The sequence below is a fragment of the Pan troglodytes genome, chromosome 1 (genome assembly GCF_028858775.2).
Source record: "Pan troglodytes isolate AG18354 chromosome 1, NHGRI_mPanTro3-v2.0_pri, whole genome shotgun sequence".
NCBI lineage: Eukaryota > Metazoa > Chordata > Mammalia > Primates > Hominidae > Pan > Pan troglodytes.
Genome location: NC_072398.2, coordinates 118,169,298 through 118,180,435, shown reverse-complemented (window position 1 = coordinate 118,180,435; position 11,138 = coordinate 118,169,298). Strand labels below are relative to the sequence as shown.

At 45.4% G+C, this 11,138-nt stretch overlaps 1 long non-coding RNA gene across 1 annotated transcript in view; it reads left to right on the top strand.

The window, feature by feature from the left end:
* The window catches only part of LOC104002302 (uncharacterized), a 70,933-nt gene extending 63,818 nt beyond the window's left edge, over window positions 1-7,115 (top strand). Inside the window, exon 6 of the long non-coding RNA XR_010159082.1 lies at window positions 859-7,115. This is a non-coding gene — a long non-coding RNA (uncharacterized LOC104002302). The remainder of the gene's footprint in view (window positions 1-858) is intronic.
* Window positions 7,116-11,138: the final 4,023 nt, after the last annotated feature.

Sequence of the window (11,138 nt, the reverse complement as noted above, 5' to 3'; positions counted from 1 at the left end):
GGAGGGAGGTGGGGGGGTCAGCCCCCTGCCGGGCCAGCCGCCCCGTCGGGGAAGTGAGGGGCGCCTCTGCCCAGCCGCCCCTACTGGGAAGTGAGGAGCCCCTCTGCCTGGCCAGCCGCCCTGTCCGGGAGGGAGGTGGGGGGTCAGCCCCCCGCCCGGCCAGCCGCCCCGTCCGGGAGGGAGGTGGGGGGGGTCAGCCCCCCGCCCGGCCAGCCGCCCCGTCCGGGAGGTGAGGGGCGCTTCTGCCCGGCCGCCCCTACTGGGAAGTGAGGAGCTCCTCTGCCCGGCCACCACCCCATCTGGGAGGTGTACTCAACAGCTCATTGAGAACGGGCCATGAAGACAATGGCGGTTTTGTGGAATAGAAAGGGGGGAAAGGTGGGGAAAAGATTGAGAAATCGGATGGTTGCCGTGTCTGTGTAGAAAGAGGTAGACACGGGAGACTTTTCATTTTGTTCTGTACTAAGAAAAATTCTTCTGCCTTGGGATCCTGTTGATCTGTGACCTTACCCCCAACCCTGTGCTCTCTGAAACATGTGCTGTATCCACTCAGGGTTGAATGGATTAAGGGCGGTGCAAGATGTGCTTTGTTAAACAGATGCTTGAAGGCAGCATGTTCGTTAAGAGTCATCACCACTCCTTAATCTCAAGTACCCAGGGACACAAACACTGCGGAAGGCCGCAGGGTCCTCTGCCTAGGAAAACCAGAGAACTTTGTTCACTTGTTTATCTGCTGACCTTCCCTCCACTATTGTCCTGTGACCCTGCCAAATCCCCCTCTGCGAGAAACACCCAAGAATGATCAATAAAAAAGAAAAAAAAAAAAAAAGAGAGACAAAGTCTTGCTCTCTTGTCTAGGCTGGAGTGTGGTGGCGTGATCATAGTTTGCTGTAACCTCCAACCCCTGGGCTCAAGTGATCCTTCCACCTCAGCCTCCTGAGTAGCTAGGACTACGTAAGTGTACCACCCCACCTGGTCATTTTTTAAACTTTTTGGAGAGATAAGGTCTCTTATGTTGTCCAGGCTAGTCTTGAACTCTTGGCCTCAAGGCGTCCTCCTGCCTTGGCCTCCCAGAGTGATAAGATTAGAGGTGTGAGCTGCAGCCACAGCGGAGACAGGGTCTCCCTCTGTTACTGAGGCTGGAGATCATGGCTCACTGCAACCTCAGCCTCCCAAGGCTCAAGTGATCCTCCTGCCTCAGCCCCCGGAGTAGCAGGGACAACAGGTGCACACCACCATACTGGGCTAATTTTTGTATTTTTAGTAGAAACGGGGTTTTGCCATGTTGGCCAGGCTGGTCTCAGACTCTTGAGTTCAGGTAATCCACTCACCTCAGCCTCCCAGGTGCAGGGATTACTGGTTTGAGCCACCATGCCTGGCCAGCTTTTGAATTTTAAAACCTGCAGATGGGTCAAACAAAACTTGAGCTATAGCCAGGTGTCATGTCTCATGTGTATCCCGGTGCTTTGGGAGGCTGAGGTGGGAGAATCTCTTGAGGCCAGGAGCTTGAGGCTGCAGTGAGCTATGATCATGCTACCGCACTCCAGTCCAGGTGACAGAGACCCTTGTCTCAAAAAAAAAAAAAAAAAAAAAGGCTATGGCCGATAGATTTGGTAGAATTGATGACAAGTAAACAGGCTACCACATCCTTAGACTACATAAGGATTCCCTGGTCTGGGAATAGTAACAGTTTTTTTCATTGTTACTTTTCCTATGGTGCTGATGGGAATAATAAAAGTTAAATTGTTAAATTGTTAAACTGAGTTATAGAAAAATAAAATTATATTTCCTGTTAAAAAAAAAAAAAAAAAAAAAAAGGAGTTTTTAGTTAAATAAATCTCCCAAGTCTATTTCACTCTTAACTTTAAAATTAACATAGAATAGGCCAGGCACCGTGGCTTACGCCTGTAATCCCAGCACTTTGGGAGGCCCAGGCAGGCAGATCACCTGAGGTCAGGAGTTCGAGACCAGCCTGGCCAACATGGTGAAATCTTGTCTCTACTAAAAATACAAAATTAGCCGAGCGTGGTGGCACATGCCTGTAATCACAGCTACTTGGGAGGCTGAGGCAAAAGAATCACTTGAACCTGGGAGGTGGAGGTTTCAGTGAGCTGAGATCACACCATGGCACTCCAGTCTGGGCAATAAGAGCAAAACTCCATCTAAAAAAAAAAAATGAATTAATTAACATAACACACATATAAAATGTGCACAAATCCTAAGTGCACACATCAATGATCAATGAATTTTTGCAAAGTAAACATATTTATATAACTACCACATAGGTCAAGAAAGTTATTACCAGCACTTCAGAAGCCTAACTCATGCCCCCTTCCTCCTTCCTATAGAGAACCAGTCCTGACTTTTAACACCACTGAATAGTTTTGCCTGGATTGGAAACATACATACATGTGGCATCATGCAATCTATACTCCTTTGTGTGTGTTTGGTTTATTTCTTTCAACATTTTCTTTGTGAAGTTTCTTCATGTTTCTGATAGCAGTAGTTTACTCACTTTCATTGCTGTACAATAGTTTATTGCTTGAATAATATACCACAATTCAATGTCCATTCTGTTGTTGATGAACTTTCAGGTCCTTCTGAATCTGAAACCCATCATCCAATATTTTAGCCATCAATACTCCCAGCTTTGTGTCATCAGAAATTTGGATGATCACAACATTTCTGATACAAATCATTGACTTTTAACTGTTTGACAGGACCAGACAGACTTGTATCAGCCAACTAGAGGTCTCCCTTCAGGTTAACCTTAATACTAATAAATATTATTTGGACAAAATTTAGTTAGCTAAAACTGTAGCTATCTGTAGTATCATTCAATGTACCTTTCTGCATTTCAGAGGCCGAGATAGGAGAATCACTTGAAGCCAGGAGTTTGAGACCAGCCTGGACAACCTAGTGAGACCTCATCTCCACAAAAAATTTTAAAAATTAGCCAGGTGTTGTGGTACATGCCTGTAGTCTTAGCTACTTGGGAGGCTGTGGCAGGAGAATCACTTGAGCCCAGGAGTTTGAGGCTACAGTGAGCTATGATCACACCTCCACATTCCAGCCTGGGCAACAGAGCAAGATCGCATCTTTAAAAAAAAACAAAAAACAGGCTGGGCACAGTGGCTCACGCCTGTAATCCCAGCACTTTGGGAGGCCGAGGTGGGCGGATCATGAGGTCAGGAGATCGAGACCACCCTGGCTAACACGGTGAAACCCTGTCTCTACTAAAAATACAAAAAATTAGCCGGGCATGGTGGTGAGCGCCTGTAGTCCTAGCTACTCGGGAGGCTGAGGCAGGAGAATGGCGTGAACCCGGGAGGCAGAGCTTGCAGTGAGCCAAGATCACACCACTGCATTCCAGCCTGGGCAACAGAGCGAGACTCTGTCTCAAAAAAAAAAAAAAAAAAAAAAGCAAAAGAACCATAAATATTTGTGGAGGTCTACTGTGTTCTAGGTACTGAGTGGGGTTAGAGAAGTGGAAAAAACAGACCACACCGAGACTCTCACGAAATTTACATTCTAGTTGATGAGATAGATGTAAATAAAAATTCAGATCATTTTATGAGGAAAGTGAAATGGAGCAACACTAAACAGAATAATGAGGAGAAAGGCACACAACTTCTGAAGGCACTAGCCATGTGAAGACTGAGAGTATACCATTCCAGGCAAGGGGAACAGCAAGCACAAAGTCCTTGAGGAAGGGATGGGCTTAAAAAAACAAGGAGGGCAGTGTACCTAGAGCAAAATGTGAACAAAGGCAAGTAGAGGAAAGGTAGACAGAAACTAGATTATGTAAGGTCTTGAAATTCTTTTATTTACTAACTTACTTTTTTAGAGATGGGGTCTCCCTGTGTCACCTGGGCTAGGGTACAGTGGCTATTCACAGGAGCAATCATAGCACACTGCAGCCTGGAACTCTGAAGCTCAAACAATCCTCACCCCTCAGCTTCCCAATAGCTGAGACTACAGACTCACACAATGTGCTTGGCAAGGCCTTTTATTCTAAATGCAGTGGTGAGATGGACAAGAGATGTACCATCCATATCCTCCTTTAAGGAAGGACTTGATGCCCAGATGTAAAGAGTGTAGTCACCAAACAGCCCTTTCAGAATCTGCCCCAGACACAGAGAGCCTCACTGCTTAAGGATATACCCTTCTTAGAGCAGACCGCTTCTAGAGACTAAGTGAGCAGGGTTATAAAGCCCCAGCTATTTTAACCTAACAATTCTGACGGATAATACTCGTTTTTCAGAGCTCCTTGATAGGTTGGCCAAGGCTATTTTTGGTCTGCATCACGGATTTCTTCCTCAGTCCAACTCAGATTTCTCTTTCTTCCTTGTCACAGATGTTAAACCTTAATAACATGTTGAATCCCAAACTCCACCTCTGCATCTGTGACAAACTTAACCTGTGACAAATGGGAAGCCATAAAAGGATTTTTTTTTTTTTTTTTTTTTTGAGACAGAGTTTCACTCTTGTTGCCCAGGCTGGAGTGCAATGGCATGATCTCAATCTTGGCTCACCGCAACCTCCGCCTCCCAGGTTCAAGTGATTCTCCTGCCTCAGCCTCCCTAGTAGCCTGCCTAGTAATAGGCATGTGCCACCATGCCCGGCTAATTTTGTATTTTTAGTAGAGACGGGGTTTCTCCATGTTGGTCAGGCTGGTCTTGAACTCCTGACCTCAGGCGATCCACTCGCCTTGGCCTCCCAAAGTGCTGGGATTACAGGCGTGAGCCACCGCACCCGGCTGCCATTGAAGGATTTTTAAGCAAAGAATTCAAATGGCCTGATTTACATTTTAGATCACTCTAGCTGCTGTATAGAGGATGGACTGTGGGAAGTAAAAGTGAAAACAAGACCAGTAGCAGTAGCCCAAGGGAGATGGTGGTGATTTGATCTAGGGAGGAGAAAGCGGGAAGTGGATGGATTTGGGATATAATTTGGTTGTAGAAGTGATAACTGCGCGGTGGCTCACGCCTGTAATCCCAGCCCTTTGGGAGGCCGAGGCAGGCGGATCACGAGGTCAGGAGATCGAGACCATCCTGGCTAACATGGTGAAACCCCGTCTCTACTAAAAATACAAAAAATTAGCCAGGCGTGATGGCGGGCGCCTGTAGTCCCACCTACTCGGGAGGCTGAGGCAGGAGAATGGTGTGAACCGGGAGGCAGAGCTTGCAGTGAGCCTAGATAGCGCCACTGCACTCCAGCCTGGGTGACAGAGCGAGACTCCATCTCAAAAAAAAAAAAAAAGTGATAACTGGTTCATCCCAACCATTTTGATCAGTTACCTTGCAGAAAACAAATTTAGTGTGTTGAAGGAAACCAAAATATTTCTCTCTAAAATACTGGGGATTTTAGTTTAAAAGCTTAAAACACATGGGCACACCGCCCTTCCTAACTCTGCCTTCATCCGCTCAGAAACAGCTCAGCGGTGCTAGAGGATCCAGGAGCAGACTTTACTCTTCCCATTAATTTACCTTCCCACATTTTCCTGCCTTTTGGAAGCCTAAAGATACTCTTCTTTGTTTCAGCACTTCGTAAGATTCATGGCTCTGGCCGAGTGCGGTGGCTCACGCCTGTAATCCCAGCACTTTGGGAGGCCTAGGCCGGTGGATTGCTTGAGGCCAGGAGCTCGAAACCAGCCTGTCCAACATGGCATTACCCTGTCTCTACTAAAAATACAAAAATCAGCCGGGCGTGGTGGCACACACCTGTAACCCCAGCTACTCGGGAGGCTGAGGCACAATAATCACTTGAACCCAGGAGGTGAGGTTGCAGTGAGCCGAGATCATGCCACTGCACTCCAGCCTGGGCGACAGAGCAAGACTCTGTCAAAAAAAAAAAAAAAAAAAAAAAAAAAAATTCATGGTTCTTTGTTAAAATACTATTTAAACAAGGTCCCTAAGCCACTGCCTGGAGAGAGAAATACTTTTGAACTGAGGCCTCTCCCACTTGATGGGTACAGCATGTTAATAAACTTGTTTTTCTTTTGTTAATCTGACGCTTGTTTTCAAGTGTCTCAACTAAGAACCTAAAAAGGGTAAAAAAAGAAATGATGTTTTCTCTCCAACAGTGTGTTTTTATTTCTTTCATCTACCTGTCCAGTAATCATTTTAAAAAAGAAAATAGCATTAGTTACTGCCTGTGTGATGTGGCCCCTGCTTATCTGCACTCTCCCTCCTGTTTACTGTTCCAGCCACCTCAGCTTTTTCTCTGTTCCTCTAGCATGGCAAGCTTATTCCTGCCTCATGACTCTTTCACATGGTGTTTTCAGATTTTCTCTGTAGCACTCTGCACGCATTGTCCACCTAAATTCTATTCATCCCTCAGGTAGCAGTTTAAATACTGTGTCCTCACAGAGGATTTCTCTAGCACTGCCTCCTCTCCCGTGAAGCTAGTTCCTGTAATTATGGGCTCACATAAATCCCTGGGTTTTCTTTTTTGGCACTTATCACAAGCTGTAATTATACCATACGTTTTATTATTTGTCTTCCTCACCAGAGTTCCACAAGGGGCAGGAATGTGCCTGTTTTGTTTTCTGCTTCATCCCTTGTGTCTTGCACAGTAACTATAACTCAGAATTTGCGCAACAAATATTTGCTGAATGAAAGAACTTGCCCGTAGTGGCCCCTTGTTAGTGCCTAGAGTCAATTTCTTTACATGCTTGTAAAACATCTTTTGATAATCCATGCCAAAATGTTCTAGAGATCATTGAAAATTTTCCTACTAGTTTTCAGAATGTAATTTTTTTCCACCTGGGGAACTTTTTTTTTTTTTTTTTTTTTTTTTTTTTTTTTGAGATGGAGCCTCCACCGTGTCTCTACTAAAAATACAAAAAATCTCTCACTGAGTCTCACTCTGTCACCCAGGCTGGAGTGCAGTGTCAAGATCTTGGCTCACTGCAACCTCCGCCTCCCAGGTTGAAGCAATTCTCCTGCCTCAGCCTCCCAAGTAGCTGGGTCTACAGGTGCCAGCCACCAGGCCCGGCTAAGTTTTTGTATTATTAGTAGAGACGGGGTTTCACCATGTTGGCCAGGCTGGTCTCGAACTCCTGACCTCGTGATCCACCCGCCTTGGCCTCCCAAAGTGCTGGGATTACAGGTGTGAGCCACCGTGCCCAGCCTGAGAACATTTTTTAAAATAAAGTTTGATTATTGTATTGTATACATATATATATATATATTTTTTTTTTTTTTTTGAGATGGAGTCTCGCTTTTGCCGCCGTCCAGGCTGGAGTACAGTGGCACGATCCCGGCTCATTGCAACCTCCACCTTCTTGGTTCAAGGGATTCTCCTGCCTCAGCCTCCCAAGTAGCTGTGATTTCAGGTCCCACCACCACGCCCAGCTAATTTTCAAATTTTTAGTAGAGATGGGGTTTCACCATGTTGGTCAGGCTGGTCTCAAATTCCTGACCTCAGGTGATCCACCCAGCTCGGCCTCCCAAAATGCTAGGATTACAGGCGTGAGCCACCACACCCAGCCTATATGGATGTAATTTTAAGGTAATACCAAATATTTATAACAACAACAAAACCCTACTCTATTCCACAGTCTTACTCTCTAGATATGCAACTACTTAAGCTAAGCAGGTTTGGTCAATCTCTATCTTTAAAGTAAGTCTTTTTTCATACTTAAAAAATCAAAGACATTTTACTCTCTGACCCTTTCCCCACTGTCAATAATTTCAATAGTATTTCCATTTGCGGTTTGCAACCCCATTGGCAATTTCTTTCAGTATCTTTTAGTATTGGGGACTAGAAATTTTACTTTTTAAAAATTTATTTATTTCTTATTTTTTATTTTTTTTTTTTTTTTGGTAGAGATGGTGCCTCTCCATGTTACCCAGGCTGGTCTGAAACTCCTGGTCTCCCAAAGTACTGGGATTATAGGCGTGAGCCACCACACCTAGCCGAAATTTTAATTGTTTTAAAAGTAGCAGAATATCTCTTATTATCTCACCTCAATGGTGTTACATTTCTTTTCTTTTCTTTTTTTTTTTTTGAGACAGGGTCTTGCCCTGTTGCCCGGGCTGGAGTGTAGTGGCACATTCGTAGCCTCAGCCTCCTAGGCTCAAGGGATACTCCTGCATCAGCCTCTTGAGACTACAGGTAAGTGTTCCCATGTTGAGACAGGGTTTCACCATGTTGGCCAGGCTGGTCTCAAATTCCTGACCTCAAGTAATCCACCGGCCTCGGCCTCCCAAAGTGCTGGGATTACAAGTGTGAGCCACCATGCTTGGCCTGATTTCAGGATTTTAAATGTGATATGTTTCCCCACAAGCCCCACATTTTCCAGAAGAGCTAGCTTGACACAAACTAAATTTTGCTCATGGGTGAAATGTAAAGAATTTATAATCAGCCGGGTGCAGTGGCTCATGCCTGTAATCCCGGCACTTTGGGAGGCTGAGGCGGGCGGATCATGAGGTCAGGAGATCGAGACCAGCCTGGCCAACATGGTGAAACACTGTCTCTACTAAAAATACAAAAATTAGCTGGGTGTGGTGGCATATGCCTGTAATCCCAGGTACTCAGGAGGCTGAGGCAGGAGAACTGCTTGAACCGAGGAGGTGGAGGTTGCGGTGAGCCAAGATTATGCCATTGCACTCCAGCCTGGGCAACAAGAGTGAAACTCTGTCTCAGAAAAAAAAAAAAAAAAAAGAATTTATAATCAAGCAGCTTCCTCCCCTCCCCAATGCCCTGCCACTGATCCCTTATGAACATTATTTAGGAAGACCCTTTGCCTCTATTTGTTTTTTAAAAAGTGAAATAACAGAAAGTGAAGAGGTTTTCTCAGGATGTTAGCAATTCTCCACTGTTAAGCAGGTCTTCTCTAGGTTTACAACAGAAATAGCTAAGGAGGCAGAGCTCACACCTACTTTGTCTATCTTTCTAATACTGAACAAAACCTTTACTCAACTTTGCTGCTTTCTAATGATTCTGTCCTATTTCTACTCTTTTTTGGCAAACTCCTCTAGCAAATTATCTGCACAGTTATCGTCACCTCTTAATGTCAAATAACAAATAATTTGGTTTTAGTCTCTATTGAAATATAATTAAGGGCCATTATCTACTCCTGAATAGCCACATTAAAATGCCTCTTCTCAGTCTTTACTGAGTTCCCTATTGAGTTTTTTATTGCAAACCACTCTATTAAGGAATGGTTTTTCTTCTCTTTATAATTAAAGAAAATTACATGAACAGTATAGCAACATTAATACAGCTCTAGATAAAAGACAGAAAAAGTCACCCACAATGTCACTACCCATCCAAAAGTAAACATTTTTTAAAAGTTGTTGTTGTTGTTGTTTGAGACAGAGTTTCGTCTTGTTGCCCAGGCTGGAGTGCAGTGGCGCAATCTCTGCTTACCACAACCTCCATCTCCTGGGTTAAAGCGATTCTCCTGCCTCAGCCTCCTGAATACCTGGGATTACAGGCATGTGCCACCACACCTGGCTAATTTTGTATTTTTAGTAGCGACAGAGTTTCTCCAACTTGGTCAGGCTGGTCTCAAACTCCTGACCTCAGGTGATCCGCCCTCCTCGGCCTCCCAAAGTGCTAGGATTACAGGCATGAGCCACCGCGCCTGGCCAAAAAATTATGTTTATAGGACACTAGTGGCTGGGTGCGGTGGCTCAGCCTGGCCAGCATGGTGAAACCCTGTCTCTACTTAAAATACAAAAACTTAGTCAGGCATGGTGGCGTGCACCTGTAATCCCAGCTACTCAGAAGGCTGAGGCAGGAGAATTGCTTGAACCTGGGAGGCAGAGGTGGCAGTGAGCCGTGATCGTGCCACTGTACTCCAGCCTGGGCGACAGAGTGAGACTCCATCTAAAAAAAAAATTCTTCACATTTCACCCATGAGCAAAATCTAGTTTGTGTTAAGCTAGCTCTTCTGGAAAATGTGGGGCTGGTGGGGAAATGTATTATATTTAAAATCCTGAAATCAGGCCGAGCACAGTGCCTCACGCCCAGGTAGGTGGATCACCTGAGGTTAGGAGTTTGAGACCAGCCTGACCAACATAGTGAAACCCTGTCTCTATTAAAAATACAAAATTAGGCCGGGCGCGGTGGCTCACGCCTGTAATCCCAGCGCTTTGGGAAGCCAAAGCAGATGGATCACCTGAGTTCGGGAGTTCGGGACCAGCCTGACCAACATGAAGAAACCCCATCTGTACTAAAAATACAAAAATCAGCCGGGCATGGTGGCGCATGCCTGTCATCCTAGCTACTCGGGAAGCTGAGGCAGGAGAATCGCTTGAACCTGGGAGGCGGAGGTTGCGGTGAGCTGAGATCACGCCATTGTACTCTAGCCTGGGCAACAAGAGGGAAACTCCGTATCAAAACAAAAAGGCTGAGTGTGGTGGCACATGCCTGTAATCCCAGCTATTTGAGAGGCTGAGGCAGGAGAATCTCTTGAACCCAGGAGGCAGAGGTTGCAGTGAGCTGAGATCACGCCTTTGCACTCCAGCCTGGGCAACAAGAATGAGACTCCATCTCAAAATAAAATAAATAAATAAAATAAAATCCTGAAATCAGTTAAGCCTTAGTGAGGGTCTCTTAGGGCCTCCCCAGATGGGCGTATGTTTTCAGGAAGAAAGTAGAGAGAACAAAAATGACAAGGGGGCCGGGCACAGGGGCTCATGCCTGTAATCCTAGCATTTTGGGAGGCCGAGACGGATGGATCACCTGAGGTCAGGAGTTCAAGACCATCCTGGCCAACGTGGTAAAACCCCATCTCTACTAAAAATACAAAAATTAGCTGAGCATGGTGGCATGCACCTGTAATCCCAGCTACTTGGGAGGCTGAGGCACGAGAATTGCTTGAACCGTGGAGGTGGAGGTTGCAGTGAACCAAGATTGCACCATTGCACTCCAGCCTGGGCGACAGAGCGAGACTCCGTCTCAAAAAAAAAGACAAGGGAAAATAATGATTAGGTTGATGAACAGAAAGGCCCTTAGGCAAAATTATGCTTTTCCTATGTAGTTCTGGAAGTAATGTCCTCCTCTTAGTTTAGCAGAAAGGATTACCTCTCACTGGCAGAATTTCTTGCTAGGTAGAAAGGGAAGGTAGAAGCAAGCCAGTGGAGATGTATTTTTACAATGCATTGGATCTTTCCACACTTCTC